Genomic DNA, 16956 nt, shown 5'->3' with positions numbered 1-16956 from the left:
CACAGCTCATGTTACTGAGGTCATCAGAATTTGTCTCCTTGTTAAGGTTTGGAAAAATGAAAAAGATCATAATCAATTGCCAACATCATGCAGCTCCACACCTAGCCTCTGGAAAACATTGCAAAATAAAGTCACAGAATGTGATTAACAGGAAACACAAAAAGTTTTAGTGTTTTTAGGAAAAGAAAAAAAAAATAAAAGCTCTTTAGAAAGCTTAGAGGTATTATAGAGAGTTTCCTCTGGTGGGTTTTTCACTAGAAAAAGAAAAAAAATCCAAGCAAGACTGGCTAAGTTTTCATTGCTTTATAAATAACTTGTCTTTACATTTTATTTACCCAGAATTATATTATTTTTATGTCTCAATGCCAAGAAATCTGGTTAGTAAAGTACCAGATTCTTTTATTTGATTTTATTTGATTTCATTTGATTTCATTAGGGACCATCAGCCTTGCTGCTTAAGTGCCCAACTACTGTTTGCAGTTAAACATTCATTAGGGAATCCCCAGTGGGTTCATTCATTTCACTGAGGTCCAATTACATTGCCACAAAAGCAGTTTTTGCAGCAATTAGCTGATTTTTCCTGTTTATGTTCTGTGTCTTTAGGAAGACGACTATTTTGTGGAGGTCAGATTTTTAATTAGGCGCAATTTAGGGCCAATAAGAAAACTGATAATTTACTAAATAGCTGTGGTGGACTTAACTGCTCAGAGCAGAGGTAAATAACACAACAGGGACACCAGGAATAAGCTCTCCTGGTATGCAGAGCTCAGAGCCCCATGGTGTAAGGAATAGATTACGTGTTAAATGGCTGTCAGGGCCCTCTTTCCTTCGCCTCTGTCGCCACTCGGCCTCACCTCAAGAGCCACCGCATCATTAGAAGCGGGAACAGGGAAGCCAGTCTGGAAAAGTACCTACAGAGAGCTGCTGGCTTCAGCTGGCTGCAAAAAGATCTCAGGGTGAAAGAAAACAACAAAAATCTCCAGGTTCTTCTCCCTGAATATTTGGTAGCACCTTTATCAACTGCTGCATGAAACAAACGATATTCAAGGGTGTGTGCAGTGTGCTCACAGTCACCGTGAGTATGTTCTTACCAAGGTGGATTTGGATTTCTGCAGAGGTCTGTGCTTTCTGCCCTCTAACGAGGCACTTAATTTTTTTCAACAATGTATACAAGTTGCCTTACACGTTGGGAAAATAAGAACTGTGAGAGCTGAGGAAGAGCACCCATTTAAAGTGAGATCTTCATAGAATCATAAATGTCTTCTGAAAAATTCTAAGCAGACTTGCCACCTCAAAATTTGCTCATTTTAGATGATAGTTGAATATCAGCCATTGCATCACAATGAAATTTCTGAAGAGACTCATGGCTGGCTGAAATGTCTCTCTCTTACAGGAAATAGATAAGGAAGGGCCAGAAGGTCAATGCATTTTTTCTTCAACCTTTGACCCAGTACTCAACTGCAAAGTCGTATCCAGGCATGTAAATAAGCAATACTATCAAGAAGTGTATGTTACAAACATTGAAATATCCTTGCCAGTCACCATTCCTAGCAGAATTTATAAAAACATGAAAAAAAGTTGGACAGAAATTCCTGTATTTTCTAGTGAGAAGAAAAATGTATAATTAAGCTGTAAATGTGCAAAGAAAATGGATGATGGCTTTGGGTCTGAGTGTTTGCAAAAATACAACAATAATTTTGGAAAACCTGATATCTTGATAAAAACACACTCTACATCATTATTCTTGTTCTTCCCATGAAAACTCCCCATGCTGGCATGCAGTCCATAATCATGGATACAATTTTTAGGTTTATTTCATTAAAAAAAAAAAAAAAACACTCTGGAGAAATCATAAGTTTTCAGAAAACTTTAGATCGTGAAAATCCATTATTAGTCAGTTATTCCCTTTGTTATTATTTAGCCAAAAAAGCATCACTTTTTTTTTTTTTTTTTCAACTCATCAGTTTTCCTTGTACATAGAAATAAGATTGAAAGATGCTGGCTATAAAAAAAACCAGAGAAATGAAGCAGTTATATTTTGAGACGCTGAAACCAAACTCTCAGATCAGTTGTAAACCAAAGACCATCTCTATAAGGTGGCCTGAAAGGAATCTATGCTCTGAGTGTATAGACAGGGACTCTGTGCTCTAAACTACAAAATACAGTGTAATTTCGGTTCGAACTTGCATCCCACCTTCAGTGAGGGGTCTTAAACCCATAAAGTAACACAATAACAGGAATGTGTGAATTCTTTGTACCTAGTCAAACATGCTTAGAGTTGAGGAAGGCCTGCCTTTTCTAATCTTTTTCAAAGTACTCTTTCTACATTTCAGAGAAAGATTAGAGGGTTCTGAAGCAAATGAACAATTTTGTAAATATGCTATTACAAGAGTACAATACAATAAGCAACACACTTTGCAACATTAACTCCTAATTACTTTGGAAAGCAAACTTCATTTGGAGTCCAGCTTGACTTGCAAAGAACTCAGGGTGGTAATTAATAAAAATCAGCTACTGAAGTGACTTTGTATAAATAATGTGCTGAACTATGTCCCAAAAGGGCTAAAACAAGCACATGGACTTCAGCATGAACTCAGCCAAATGAAAAAAAAGAAAAAAACATATTGCAAGCGACTTAATTTTGTACTTTTTATGCTTAGCTGTTCCCTTAGTGTATTACACATCATATCTCAAAGGCCAGGTTTTTTGTCATTAACATAATCAGAAATGCAATTTTCATAATACAAGTCTTATAAACAATGAGCTGAGGGCAGCTAGGGGACAGGTGCCATCCACAGCATGTAGCTCTAGTGGAAAGACAGACGCAATTAAGTGACAAGGAAGCATTACTATTACAGTGAAAATAACTTCCAAGTACATGAGATAGAGAGATATTTTCACAGCTCAGAGAGGCATCCCAGTTAAATATTCTGTTATTTGCCAGTTCACATCCCTCTGCATAGGGAGAGCAGTAGGGCAGCAGGATATAGGGACAGAAATAAGCTGCTAGACCATAGGATCATAGGTCAGGTCAGAGGAGACCGAATCCAATCTCCTGCTCAAAGTTGGGTCAACCTCACTCATTCTTTTGTGACAGCATATACACAAACTAGTTCAGCTAAAATAGTGTATATAAAATAACATATATATATGTATGTATGTATACTAATTATAAGTATTAAAAAGTTTTACAAGTTAATCCTGACTTTTTAAGGAAATTAATCTTATCACACTCCTCATAGTTACTGCCAGGTGTTGGCCCACTCCATCCCTGTTAGCAGAAGGTTTAGAGGCGTGAAGGCTTACAGAGACAGAGAGGAGCAGCAGTTTTATGAGAAGCCCAACTATAGAAAAAGCTTCAAACAAAAATTTTACCTTAGTAGAGCCAGAATTAACTAAATATCAGACTTGAAAACATTGAAAACCAGGCTTCATATTGCTTCCTTTTAGATACCCCATCTCTTCCCTAGATGCTGCTGAAAACAGAATGGCAGGTTCAGAAGGGGCAAGCATTTAACACTTCCAATGTAACTAGAAGTCCAAAGTGATGGAAATCCCATTAGAAAGGGAATTTTCTGCCATCTGCAGGATAGGTAGACAATTTGAGGTGGTGTCAATGAAGCCATCTCTTTGAGGACCATCTCAGGCCTTCAGATTTTCTTTGTTTCTGCATAACAACTTACAAGTGAATCTAGCGATTCTAGACCTTCTCAGAGGTTAAAGAGAGCTGCTTATCCTAAAGCTTTATTTCCATCCTGATCTTCTCCCTGTGAAAACTAAAAAACATTCCCAAAGACTTCAGCTGTAGAGAGACCAAGTTCTGGAAAGCAGCATTGAAATAATTTCATGGACAAGTCCATGATTGACCATTTTTTGCAGGTATTTCTTCCATATTTGTATACTCATTTGAAGAGTACAACACAACAGTCAGATCACAATCTGCACTGCTGTGTTCACTGTTCATCCTTTCTCCTCAGACAGAATTTTGAAATCCAATAGGTGCCAATTCTGCATACAGCCCTGTAACAAATTCTTAATTGTTTAATTAAGCTTAAAATTATATTTGGCAGATTGCTGGGCCAGAAAGTTGGTTGAGGTCACCTGATGTTTAAAAACTAATTGAAAACAGGCAACTGCTTTATTACTTTAACTGTACATCTCAAAACTGACTGCTAAGCATTCATGTACCACAAGAGATGTACAAGGTGGGCATCTTTTCTAGTAATGTGTCAGCAACCTTTTAGAGAAATACAAGAGGAGAGCAAATAGAGAATCATTCTTAGCACAGCAGGAGCCTTTGTAGGCTCTCCTGACTTCAAACATCAGAGGCAAGAACAATCTTAATAATGAATACTATAATACCACAAAATAACCTGTTACACTGAGATACACTGCACGTTCTAGCAGTACTTGATTCAATTTGTGTATGAAGTGCAGTGATGGTGCTTTTGAACAAAGCATTCTCATGTGTAAGAATTCATTGCTAAGTGTGTTTTGTTAGGCTCCAAGAAATTCACTAAGAAATTACATTTCCTAATTATAGGATACCTGCAGAGCCAGAAAATTTATCAGTTTTACTTAGAGTATTTTGTCACTGTGTTTTGCACAGAGTAAGAACAACAAAACAAAAAAAAGAATTTATCTTCTCTCGCCCTGCTATTGCCATTGCACAAATGGTAGCTACTACATTCTGATTACTGATCTGCACATTAGAAAAAGAAGGCTGGTCAAATACAGTTAAAGAGCCAATTTTCAAATATGGTTCATTTGTCTGGTTTAATATTCTGAAATTTTCAACTGACCTTAGCCCACATTCTGGGTGAAAAATCAGTATTTTTTTAATAAACCTCTTTTCAATAAAGGGGAGAGCGCAGAGGGGATTTGAGAAAATTAACAGTTCAGCTGATCTGCTAAATTTTGAAACAAAGAAAAGAAGTACAGTCCAAGGTGTAATAACCTTTAGACACAAGCGAGCCAGAGCAATATTTTGCACCTGAACTATAAAACCACATACTGAAAACGAACTTCAGTGCCAAGTTACATGCCATGGAATCATTCCACATTTAATGAAATAACATGGGGTGTAAGTCAGACCAGAAGTCTGACCTTGGTTTCAATTTGAAACTGACAAAAATTTAGCTGTAAAAAAGCACATTTGCTTTTTAATAGTGTGATGTACTGTGCATTTAGTCAAATACCATAATTATTACAATCATCACCTGCTCTGCTTCGTCTCAGTCTTTTTTTTTCTCAAATTATTTCATCTGTTGTTTCCAAACATAAATGTGACAACGATTTCAACAACATGAAGCGATTCAACATTCAACATTAATTACTTCATTCAACATGAAGTGATTCATTCCTTGTCTAGAGAGTGTCCTTAGAAAAGACAAGCTACAAAATTATTAAATGGCATCTAGATACCAGCAAGTTTCAAGAGCCTACAGTGTGCTCCCAAGAGCAACAGAGTTGACAGAGGGATTCAGATATTCAGGTGACTTCAGAAAAAAAACCTTTATCTGAACATTGCCTTTAATGTTCATCTTTTACTTTCAAGAAATGGGAAGAGGAATCCCATTACTCAACAGTCTGCAGTCCCACAGATTGGAGGTGTGGAAGGATAAGTACTGTGATACATCAAAGCAATCCACCTCATCTTTCCCGTAAAACTTTTCCCAAGTAATTCCAGACGATGATGAGAAGACAAGCATATGCGTAATACACCGTATTGTCTAGCAGTTGCTTGTTCACTGCTAGTCTAGCAGACACACTCCCAAGTCTCTCCATGCTGTCCCATCGTTTGCCATGATAATATGTAGTGTGCTGATTTGCTGTCATGATGGTGAGGCACCCCTTTATGTGACAGATTCCATGAGTAAAGCTAGCTGTGCCAAAATGGGCAAAGTCTTCCTCAAAACAGCATGACTGGTAACACCAATGCCTCTGCCAGGCCCTTGCTTTTGACCATCTCCCTTTCCTCTTTTAAACAACTCTTCCTGTTCATTGCCAGTCCAGAACTTTTCCCCACTGACAAAAGTGCAGGCAATAGTGGAGTCACCAGCTGGGAAGTCAGGTAGGAGCCCTACCTGCCAGCTCCTAACTTCCAGCCGAAAAACTAGGATATTACAGACGGCAATGCAATATTACTAACCAGAAAATGGATCACTCAGGAGCACATCCCCAGAGCCTGTAACACAATAGAATAGACCCAACTAGTGAAAATCATGGCACTTGACATCAGCTCTGTCACTGAAAATGACAGGAGGAACTCTGCTTCCTTGCCTTTTAAGCAGAGAAGTGTTTCTCCCACTTTAGGCAGGGAGGGTAGGAACAGCTATACAGACACATTGTTCTTGTAACTAGATCATATCTTTGTTTCCTATAGTGAAAATAATGTCCCCACTGCAGGACCATCTTTCCTCTCCCATCTCTCTCTTCCATCTGGTGGTCCAGCCTGAATCCTCATGTTGTTTCTGGGAAATTGGCCAATCTAAAAGCATCAGCTCTGAAAAAGTTCCTAAGCATCTTGACTCACAGTATCCTTTTTTCACCTAATGGCAGCTTTTTCTAGCTGTAAAAAGCTCAAGAAAGGAGGGGACTTGCCACTGGAAAACAATACAGGTGTATCCAGTTCCATAGTGGCAGAGATTTTACCAGAAGACAGCCACTCCAGCATCCAGCAGAGCACAATTTCTATAGCAAACCCAGATCCCATTGCAGGCAATGCTGGTTTAAGAGCTCAGGTTTGTGACCTGCTCTCCACCTGAATGCAGTACATGCTCGATTTATGGTAGAGCAGCCTCAAAATCTGCCAACTGCTGTGACAGTGACATGGTGTTTATTCAGTAAATGCTTCTGTTTGCTCAGGAAAGCCCTCAGCTATCTTCTGCCCAGCTGGGGATCTCTGTTCCTGGGGACAATCTGAAAACACACACAAAGTCCCACAGGGGGATCAGTGACAGACTGGTCCTTCACAGAGTTTTCTTTACTTGTGTGTAATTGAGGATCATTCAGTCTGTCCTTAGACCTGGCCTTTCTCCTTTCCCCCCACTCTACCTTGCAGAAGTAGAAACTGGTAACTGTTGGGAAGAGTTTACCTCCTGGAAAATGTGACTTTTTACCAATTACTGAAAGCACATTTCATTTCACAAGCCATTGCACAAACCAACCCTGTAGACTTTGAACAGCCTTAGTGACAAGTCACTCCTTCCTGTCCATCCATGACATATTAAATAAGACCAGTGCCTGTTAGAGCCACATCAAAGAAACACACTGGCCACTGAATATTCATTGAGAGCCATAGAGTAACCCAGAGAAGAGGTAATGCCTCCCAGAGTCCACGTCCACAGGAATTTCTACTAAGAGTGAACTGGAGTACACATATTGGCAACTGTGTAAATCTTGGATAAGTGTATTATTCTGCTGCCATAGGAAGAGTGCTTGGCAAAAGAAACAAAGAGTAACGAGGCAGCTTTGGGAAATGGGCAATATGAAATGTTGTTTGTTCCACTTCCTCGTTTACCTTACTGCATACATGCAAAATGCAACATGAAATTAAGTCATTTTTACAGAAAAAATAATGCTCAAAATACCATGAGGAGAGAAGAATCTTATTATTTTAATATTAAGATTATTATTGTGTGTAGTACTTGAATACTTCTGTTAATGTTCCTCAGATTGTTTTCTGAGTTAATTATTCAACTACTTCTTAAAATGGCCTTGATTACCTGGAATATCCATGTAGAAAGTGGAAACTGCTGGAAAGACAAGAAATATGGCACTAACAGGAGCAAAAAGAAGTAAAATTAAACCCATTGCATGAAACTTTATAAATCAAGAAAATTTTCTGATAAGCAGAAAGATGTTGATCGGTAGCTTTGGTGCTGACTTGCATCAGTTGACAAGCAGTTCATGAAAAGGCTTAGATACACACAAAATCACAGAATCACAGATTGGCTGAGGTTGGAAGGGACCTCTGCAGGTCACATAGTCCAAGCCACCTGCTCAAGCAGAGCCATCTGGAGCTGGCTCCTCAGGACCATGTCCAAATTGCTTTTGAGTACATCCAAGCATGGAGCTTCTCTGGGCAACCTGTGCCAGTGCTTGGTCACCCTCACAGCAAAAAAGGGATTGATGGGATCAGTTGGAGAGGCAGGCTCAGGAAGTGACTGTGCCATGAAATACAAATGTACACGTGTGTGCTTGGATTCCACATGTACGTGTGCAGCCCTGCTGCTGCTGACTGGAGCCCAGGGACACTGTCTGGGGTGCAGGGAGTGCTTGCAGGTTCTTTCTCCTCAAGTGTTTGTTTTTCTTTCTCACTGGTTTCAAACATGCTCGGCATATCAGTGAAACAAGAGGTAAACATGGTGCTGTCTCAGATTACATCTGTTCCCCAGGCGATCTCCAAAGCAAACATTGGTCTCCCAATGAAAAATACAGCTATTACCCATTATTGGACATATCCAGTCACTGCCTGACCACCAAGTTGCACAGTTAATGAATCTGCCCATTTCTAATAAAAATAAACCAGACAAAGGAAGTGGCCAGCTTAAGCTGGACTTGAAGAGAAGACAAAAAGAGATTTAATAAAACATACTCAAGGTTGACATTTCCTTTTTATTGGAAACATGGCTTTCTCAGGAATGACACAATCACATAGATACTATTAGTAAAGCCACATATTGGCACCAGGTTTTAAGATCTTTACCCATATGATTTAATTTTGGAAGCAGTAAAAACCAAAAGGGAAATTCCTCTGGCCCTGTTATTTCACAGTTTAAGCTTCAAATTAAAGTATTTCCAAGCAGAGCATAAAAGTATCAGTCAAAATTAACTAAGCCACTTCTTATAACACTAGCAGAAACAGTATTTAAAGATTGTATCTGTATTCCCTGGTCCCCTTCTTATCTGTTCAAGTTATTTAGGAATCAAGTCAGTTTATATAAAGCAGTGATCAAGAAAAGCTCCAGCAGAAACAGTCTACAAACCACAGTTTTTTAAAGAGAAATTTTACTGGATACATCCTAGATTTTTTTTTTTTTTTTCAGGAGTCAATCAGTTCACATGCATAAGATTCCTTCCAAGTTGTAATATTTTTTATTAATCCAGAATCAACATTTCTACTGAACATAAATACAGGTATTTTAAAGTTCAAATAATTTAGTTAAGAAACACTTCAAATCTACACACGTTATTTCCAAATGAAAGTTTGGATTTCTTGCCAGAATTTTCTAAAATTCTCAGGGAGATTGACTTTTCTTTTTTTGTAAATTTTGTGTATGAAAACTTTTTTCTGAACAAAAACTTCCAACTTGAAAAAAATAATTACCTGAAAGAGATTTCCTTGTCTTGCAATTGGCATTGAGAAACTACAACAGCATTATTTTTCCATTGCTTTTTTCTACACAGGAAAATCACACATACTTTCACTTTAAGTATTTTTGATTGACTTAAGGAAAGGTTGAGATCAGGAGAAAACCAAAAACTGTAATTTCACTTTTCATTCCAAAGATTGTGTTTTGTGCTCTTTAGCAACAACCTAATATCCCACAAATGTATTTACCAAATGCAGACAAAACTGATTTTTATGTTGCAGAAACTGGCATGTTCTGTGCTAACTGAAGATCCCAGGCTTCATATTGTGACAACCCACTGAGAGTTTTTGAAAAGCAACAGTAGTGGTTTTTACTCCGGTTTCTGGAAGGATTTCAGGGTTATGAAACATCACACTTCAATTCTTTAATAGAAATGAAGAATTTCAGCTGAAGCAAAATCTCTTAGGCAGAAGGCAGTGGATATTGGCTGTGTTATCAGTTATCAGTGTGACAATTCTTTTTTCTTCGCCTGACCTAACTCCTCTCTTGGCAAGCAGACAACACCAAACCCACACCCGGAATGCTGGCAATCAAAAGTGGCTTTCACTGCTTAAAGACAGCTGCTCTCACAGCTTCAAAAATGTTCCATGTCAGCTAATAACAATACTGGTAAAACAGAAAAAGGATGTGATTTGGAGGTGTCTGACCTTTAATAATGTCTTTTCTTCCATCACTGATTGGTCTGATCAGCCTTTAGGAATTAAATCAAGCCAAAGTTACTGGCATGGCCTTGAGCCTCCATTAATTTCTGAATATGTGAATGAGCAAACACTCCCCTCACACGAGCACACTGCACACTCAACTCCTGGGTCATTTGATTCTCTGCCATACAAAAGGACCCAATTGTGCTACCAAAAGTTTCTCATAGACAGAGAGCAGAGTCAGTGTGTGGGAAATGCATTTATTTCTTTGTCTAACTTCAAAATGTAATTTGTGTTATCATATTTGTCTAAAGGTAGTGTGTTCTTCCTCTTCTCCCTCTCTTTGTAGACCTTCTGTGAATTCCATTTCACATTTTCATAACCAATAACTTTAAAAATATGAATTTGCATAGACTGTCATGATTTCTTTAGTTTCAGTGGAATCTCTATGAGGAGGTTGAGCCTAAGACTGTGTTTATAGAGAGTCAGCAGCAGCAAAGTATATTGTAGTTTCATATCATTCTAATCTAACTCCTCTACATCTTGTTATCTACTTCAGCAAATTAGTGTATAAAACATATAAATGATTGGCAAAAATTAACTGTATATTTCTACTTTAACTGAACTATTTACATGGCATTACGGGGAGGAGGGGGGAAGATTAGTTTTTCAAGATATAAACAAGCATTATTTTGCAATCTTTGGCCTGTAACTGAAAGATAATAGTTTTAATTTGCATTCAAATAAAGTAAATCTCTCAGTGTAAAAGACTTTTTATAGTTCCCATAAACCAGAAACAGATTAAAGTGTAGACAGTATAAGGAGGACAGGAAGATAAATCAACCAGACAAACAAGATGATCAAAAAAAAAAAAAAAAAGGAAAATAATCTTTTCTAAATAATCAGCTTCACAAATCCTGCAGAATGGACAAAAGTGCTTGTGATTTCTCCAGATTTCTGTCATTAAAGTTTTGGCTTCAGCTCAAATGGCAAGAACCTTTGCTTAGGGATACCCATCTTGGAAATACTCTGACTTTCTCTTGTTAATTCCAAATCCTTTTATTTGGAGACCCTGCCTTCTACCAGGAAGGACACATCAGCTCCTTAGATCAAGTATTTTTGCAAATATGCCAGTATTGTACCTTTACTGTGGCAACATCAAACGCAGTTTTCTGGTTCTGAAAGTGCAATGTGCCCACAGTTTCCTCTGAAGTCAGTCATGATTATCAGTGTCATCACACTCTGAAAAGATCTACCTGATTTTCCCCCGTGGAGTCACTGAAACATGGTAGTATATGTCACTCTCAAAATTATTTTTTGCTATTTATTTGGTTATAGTTTAATGTTATACATATAAGCAGCTCTGAGAGCAGATATCAAGAACAGGACACCCATGTACAGTCTGGCAAACAAAGCATGCAAGATAAATAAGCATGTGTCTCATAATATATTATCCATGAGCCAGACCCCTGATTTTTGGCACAGTTGCAGTGTGCCACTCCTGCACCCAAATGGTCAAGCTGCTTTTACCTCACAGCCTGGGATTTAAGGTATCCACATGGGAGGTGTGCTTTCAAACCTCCTTTGGGAATAGTTGATTAAAGAGCCTTTGCACCTGGATGAGCACATTAATCACAAGGCTAATTTACAAAAGTTCATTTCACCTGCTGGCAATGCTTTATGAAAGTTAACCTGGCTGAGCCCTTTAAAAACTCTTGTGGGCCCCTGCCCTCAGGAAACAGTGCCAGTCCATGGGTCCTGTGGAGGCAGTACCAAAAGCTCAGCTCTGAGAAGTGATAGGAGTTAAAGCCACTTCTTCATTGAGAATTTTGTCCTCGTTAGCTACAGTTCTCCCTCCTTTTGCAATTATTCTGCTCTCTGTATGAGCCTTCTTTTTACCAGGCACTCCACAGAGAAAACATTTAACCTGAGGCTTTGGATTCCTCTTGGAGCTGGTACAGCCCAAAAGCTTAACAATGGGCCTAGAACTAAGTGGGTTTAGCATTGGGTTAAGTGCAAATAATCTGTGGTTTTCAGGTTGCAAAACAAGGGAAGTGAAAGTATAAAAATAGCAACTAATTTGAGAATTCTGCTTGGCATTAAATTATGTTATGGTGCCATGAGTCTTGAAACAGGGATCAGTTCCATGAAGCTCCCACCTACTTGTGGGCCTAAATGTATATAACTAATTAGGAAATTATTTACAATAATGCAGTTATTGATTAAGCTTCATGTCTGTACATTCATAGGTATGTAGTTTGTTGTGAGGACTCCAATTTCACTACACTCTGAGAAGTATGGAATTGATCTGCCCTGACAGATCCAGGAACTTGTCAGGAGCAGTACTTGTATGGCTCAGTCTTCCACCATCACAAATATGCTTCAGTACAATTGTTTTGAGTGAAATCATGTAAGGATATGGCTCAATGTATTTTGTCTGGCTTCCTATCTTAGCTGAAAACTCTTGGGTTTTAATACACCCAATGAAAGAGGAGCCTAATCAAAAACTTTTGAGAGATCCAGAACACTTTTCTCCCTAAAGGCACATTCTCCCATCTCCCATTGTCTTCAAGGACTGAGTTTGGCCTCAAACGGCAGTGTCATCACCTGTCACAACAAAGACTGAGGAAAGGTTGTGCCCTCTGTACCACGTATTTTTAACACAATGAACAAAAAAAGTAACAGTTGGGGTTTTTGTAACAGAAGATCAAGTTTTGGACTGTGTTAAAAACCCTTCTGAATCAAACATTAGAAAGCATCATGCATAGTTCCTAAAAACTGGTCTTGCAAGAAACTGTGGGTCTTTTGATTAAAATGGAAAAGCAGGATGATTTTCTGGTATTTAGTTCAGTTTTAAGCCAATAAGAGGCAGTAGATTCATGAAGGCATAAAAGTTGAAAATAGCATTCTGTCCTCTCACTACCTGACTGATTTTGTTTTAGAAAACAGTATTTAGGAACAGCTCTAACAATATGTAGCATTATTTCATTTGGCCATGGAAAGTTATGAAAATGTTGTATTTTTTCTAGTGACCTCGCCACCTCTCTACCTATATGCATGTGTATATATATGTATATATATATCTATTTAAGGCTGTTTTGAGAAACTATCGTGTTAAAGGAATGAGAATAAAACCCAAATTCTTTCCATTTCTAGAAGAGTGCCTATTTGAGGACTGTGTATTCAACTAGAAAGACAAACTTTTTTGTGTCATAACTTTACAACTAACAGCTTCACTGACTTTAAACAGAAAATAGCAATTTTGAAAATTGAAAGGAAATGACAACCAAAGTGACTGAACTTTCATAGTATTTAATCCACTTTAATATGCTTGGCACTAAGGTTAATGTTATTATTTGTATCCTTAAAGTTAAATGCTCTGATGATCAAGATTACAGAGCACATATTGGTTCTCTGTAAGAAACTGTGCTTAAATTTCTTACAGTAAAAAAAAAACCAAACCTTTTCTTTGTACAAATAAAACATATGAAATTATGCAAAAAATAAGGACAAGGTTAGTACTTTAAAACAAAGAACAGATAGTGGTGCAGGACGAAAAAACTGCAACAGACTTGGAAAAGGGGAACAAGTAGGGGTTTTTGAGTGACCTCTGGGAGAGAGTCCTCTTTGAGAGTCCTCTGGGACCATTCCTCTTTTTAAGGTGGTAAAAACACCATTCACACACAAATAAAAAAACCAAAATGGAAACAAAATAAATAAGTGTTCAGCTTCTTATTTAGCTAAGTCTAAAGCTATTCTGAAATTCAGAACAAGATCAACACTGGGTTTCCCTCTTAGTAGATAAGGCATTTCTCTACAACACAGGGCACAACAGTGGACGGTAGGAGGCAGCTCACTGCAATAGCAGAAATAAATGCATCTTGATTGGGGGAAAAAATACCTTTTTTTATATATGTTGAAAATCTAACCCTGTAAGTATGCTTGCTACACTTTACTTAGAAAGCAAGAATGAAACACAATAAAAAAATCCAATTTACTTTTAAAAAATGGTAGAGCAATGCAAAACTGACTATAACTTATGCTTCTAGACACAGGGCAATAAAGTTTTAAGATGCCATCTGTCATTGCACCTGAGTGCCCTTTGCAGTAGGTATGCAAAAGTGCAGAGGGCTGAACTCAGCACTAACGTAAGTAGGGGCACCTGCAATGGAACTCTTTATCCAATGCCAGTGGTGAACTAAGCCCACAGTGTTCAAAAGGAAAAGTTTTATAAAACACAACAGAATCTCCTGATATGAGTCCCTTGAAAATTATTTAATGGCTGCAAATCTTTGAGGGAACAGAACAGATGAAGTTCCTCAGTGGCTTTTTACAATAGCCACTCCACTAATGAACATCTGGAGTTCTTGCTGCTCTCTCAGTTTTATTCAGTCTAATCCGTACTGCATTAGACCTTTATGTTTTCATGTAGACCTTTATGTTTTCATGATAAACTGGCAGCAAAGACTGCCTTAAATAGAAAGAGAGGATGAAGACAATTTTTCCATTAACAATATATTTCCCTTTGGAGTCAGAGGTACGTTATTGGTTTGCTCTGAAAGTGAAACATAAACTGCCTCCTATTTGTGAAACATAATTATTGTAGCTTCTACCTGGAGATGTTTCAGAACAAAAGCCTGAAGTCTATTTCTTCTCACAAATCAAACTATGATACCACATACAAGCACAGGTCCATCATAAGCTACATTGGAAAAATTAATTCACACAAATTACTTCTTTTGAAGTGTGTGGTTCTCACTGATTTGTCAATCAGCTGCTCCTAAAAGCAGCACTGCTTCAGTTCAGTGCTTCTGCAAGGACTGAGGTGTGAGCCAGCAGTCACTTGGCTCTGTACACTACTCGCTGCTGGGAGAAGGTGGTGCTCATAGTCCACACTCCAAGCTGCTCACAGTGTCTGAAACACATAGCTTTTTACTGGTACAGTCTCATGGAAGTGGAACAGGAGACGGTTCCTTGTTCTGTTAGAGCTCCAACTTTGAATGTTTCCATTCCATTTATTTGCTAATGCCATCTTGTAAACATGGCCTGATTCCTAGGAAATTCCTCCAAAATATCACAGGAACACCTAGAAAAAATTTTTTCCAACAATATGCTCCGCTTCCCTGCTGCCAGCATCCATAGTCCATCATGGAGAGCAGAGTCCTTCTCCTCCACTTCTTTATTAGCAACTCACCCGCAGCAAACTGATAACACTCACTCCTCTCTGAATCATTACTTATGCTCTTCCCTTTCAGCAACTATTCTGTAAATAAAAATTTATATCTGACCTAACCCTGAATCAGGAGTGCTTGGAACTAAGTCACTGTTCCATCAGACAATCATAAGAGAGAAAACATTTAGTTGTGGATGCGCTATGCACTTTTAATGGAAATGTTTACCTAATGCACACTATGTTGTGCTACTGAATAGTTACATCTTGTAACATTCAAGTACTTATTAATAAAGAAACGCAAGCCTTGTTAACCTAGTGATACTATGCTAAAGATTACATTTGCAAGAGCATTACTGAAAACTTCTGTGCTACATTCAGCCAAGCCTGTTAAAGCTCTCTCTCCTCATTGTTTTCCTCTGCTTTTAGTGCATTGGCATTCCTTCCAAAACTGTACTTGTAAATGACTTCCCACCTCATTCAATTGTTCAAGCATTTCCCTTTTCTTTTCAGCCTTCCCTTCATGAGTTTCTCCACAGATTTTAAAACCTGTCCTTTGAAGCTTATCCACCACCATGATGCCTCTTTGTTGCAGTCTGACCCATCACATTCCTCTGGCATTCCAGGTGCAGGTCCCAGATTGATGGAAGTGCTACTGACTGTCACAGACCTGTGCTCCTTTCCCAGTCCCAAGAGCCCCCAGGCTTTGATGTTTCATTATAGATTTCTCCACAGTTTTCAATAATCAGCCTTTTTTTGAGTTTCAACAATGTGTCTAAGACAAGTCTCCTTACAAAACTTTCCAAACTTGCTTTTCTTTTCCACTATTTTTTTAATTATTTGGCAGACTAGAAATGTTATGAGTCCTCTACTCTGAAGCACAGAGGCAGAAAAACTTTCTCTGCATGGGGTAATGCTGTGCTGGGCTCCAGCTCAGAGCCTTAGCTCTGACAGTAAGAAAGAGAGCATATTAGTAGTGTATCTTTCTGCTCCTGCTTTTCTTTTTGGCAAGAACTGCTTCTCTGAGCCAGCAGGTGTTTAATGCTATTAAATTTATGGGTAGTGAAAGCTGTTGAATTTTAAAACATCTGGTAACATAAATTATCAGAATTTCTTTTCTTTTTTTCAGTGTAAGTTTGAAAAATGGTTTTGATATCAGCAGAAAAGCATTAGCAGCATTGAGAAAACTGTGTTTATTTTTGACTATTTGATCATTTGACTCTGGCTTCCCACAAGGATCCTCATACTAGTAGTAACAGTGCCCATAGATTGTGAGCTTGGACACAGCAGGTAAATCTCATACATGGATCACAAAATATGCCAGCAAAAAGTGTCAAAAGTGATGACTTTCTCACAAGGTGCGCAATCACCTGGATCTCCTTCTCTAGGGTTTTATCCACATTCTTCTTCCTCACATAGGTCTCGCTGCTCTTAGCCATAGCATATAATGAAAAGCGTAACAGGGGGAGGGGCCAGAAAAGAGGAAGGAAGGTCATAATTTGGAAAAGTTCACTGGCTGCTATGGTGTGAAAGAACTAGAGAACAAAATGAGCAGGTGATAAGAAGCATGCAAAATGATTTTAAGTATTTAATTTGCTTCACAGCCAACCCTCTTGACTCAAGTGGAGCAGTGTGACTTTTCAAGGCACTGAGAATCTGTGGCCCAACAGCACTGAGGATGGATAACAGCCACTGGATGATGATCTGCAGGATGGTTTCTATTTTAGAGAGTCCAACCCTGATTTAGATAGCTGAAGACTTCTGAAGC

The sequence above is a fragment of the Pyrgilauda ruficollis genome, unplaced genomic scaffold (assembly GCF_017590135.1).
Source record: "Pyrgilauda ruficollis isolate IOZ18807 unplaced genomic scaffold, ASM1759013v1 scaffold35, whole genome shotgun sequence".
NCBI classification, from domain to species: domain Eukaryota; kingdom Metazoa; phylum Chordata; class Aves; order Passeriformes; family Passeridae; genus Pyrgilauda; species Pyrgilauda ruficollis.
The sequence above is the reverse complement of the archived record's forward strand: the minus strand, read 5'-3'. Positions refer to the sequence as shown.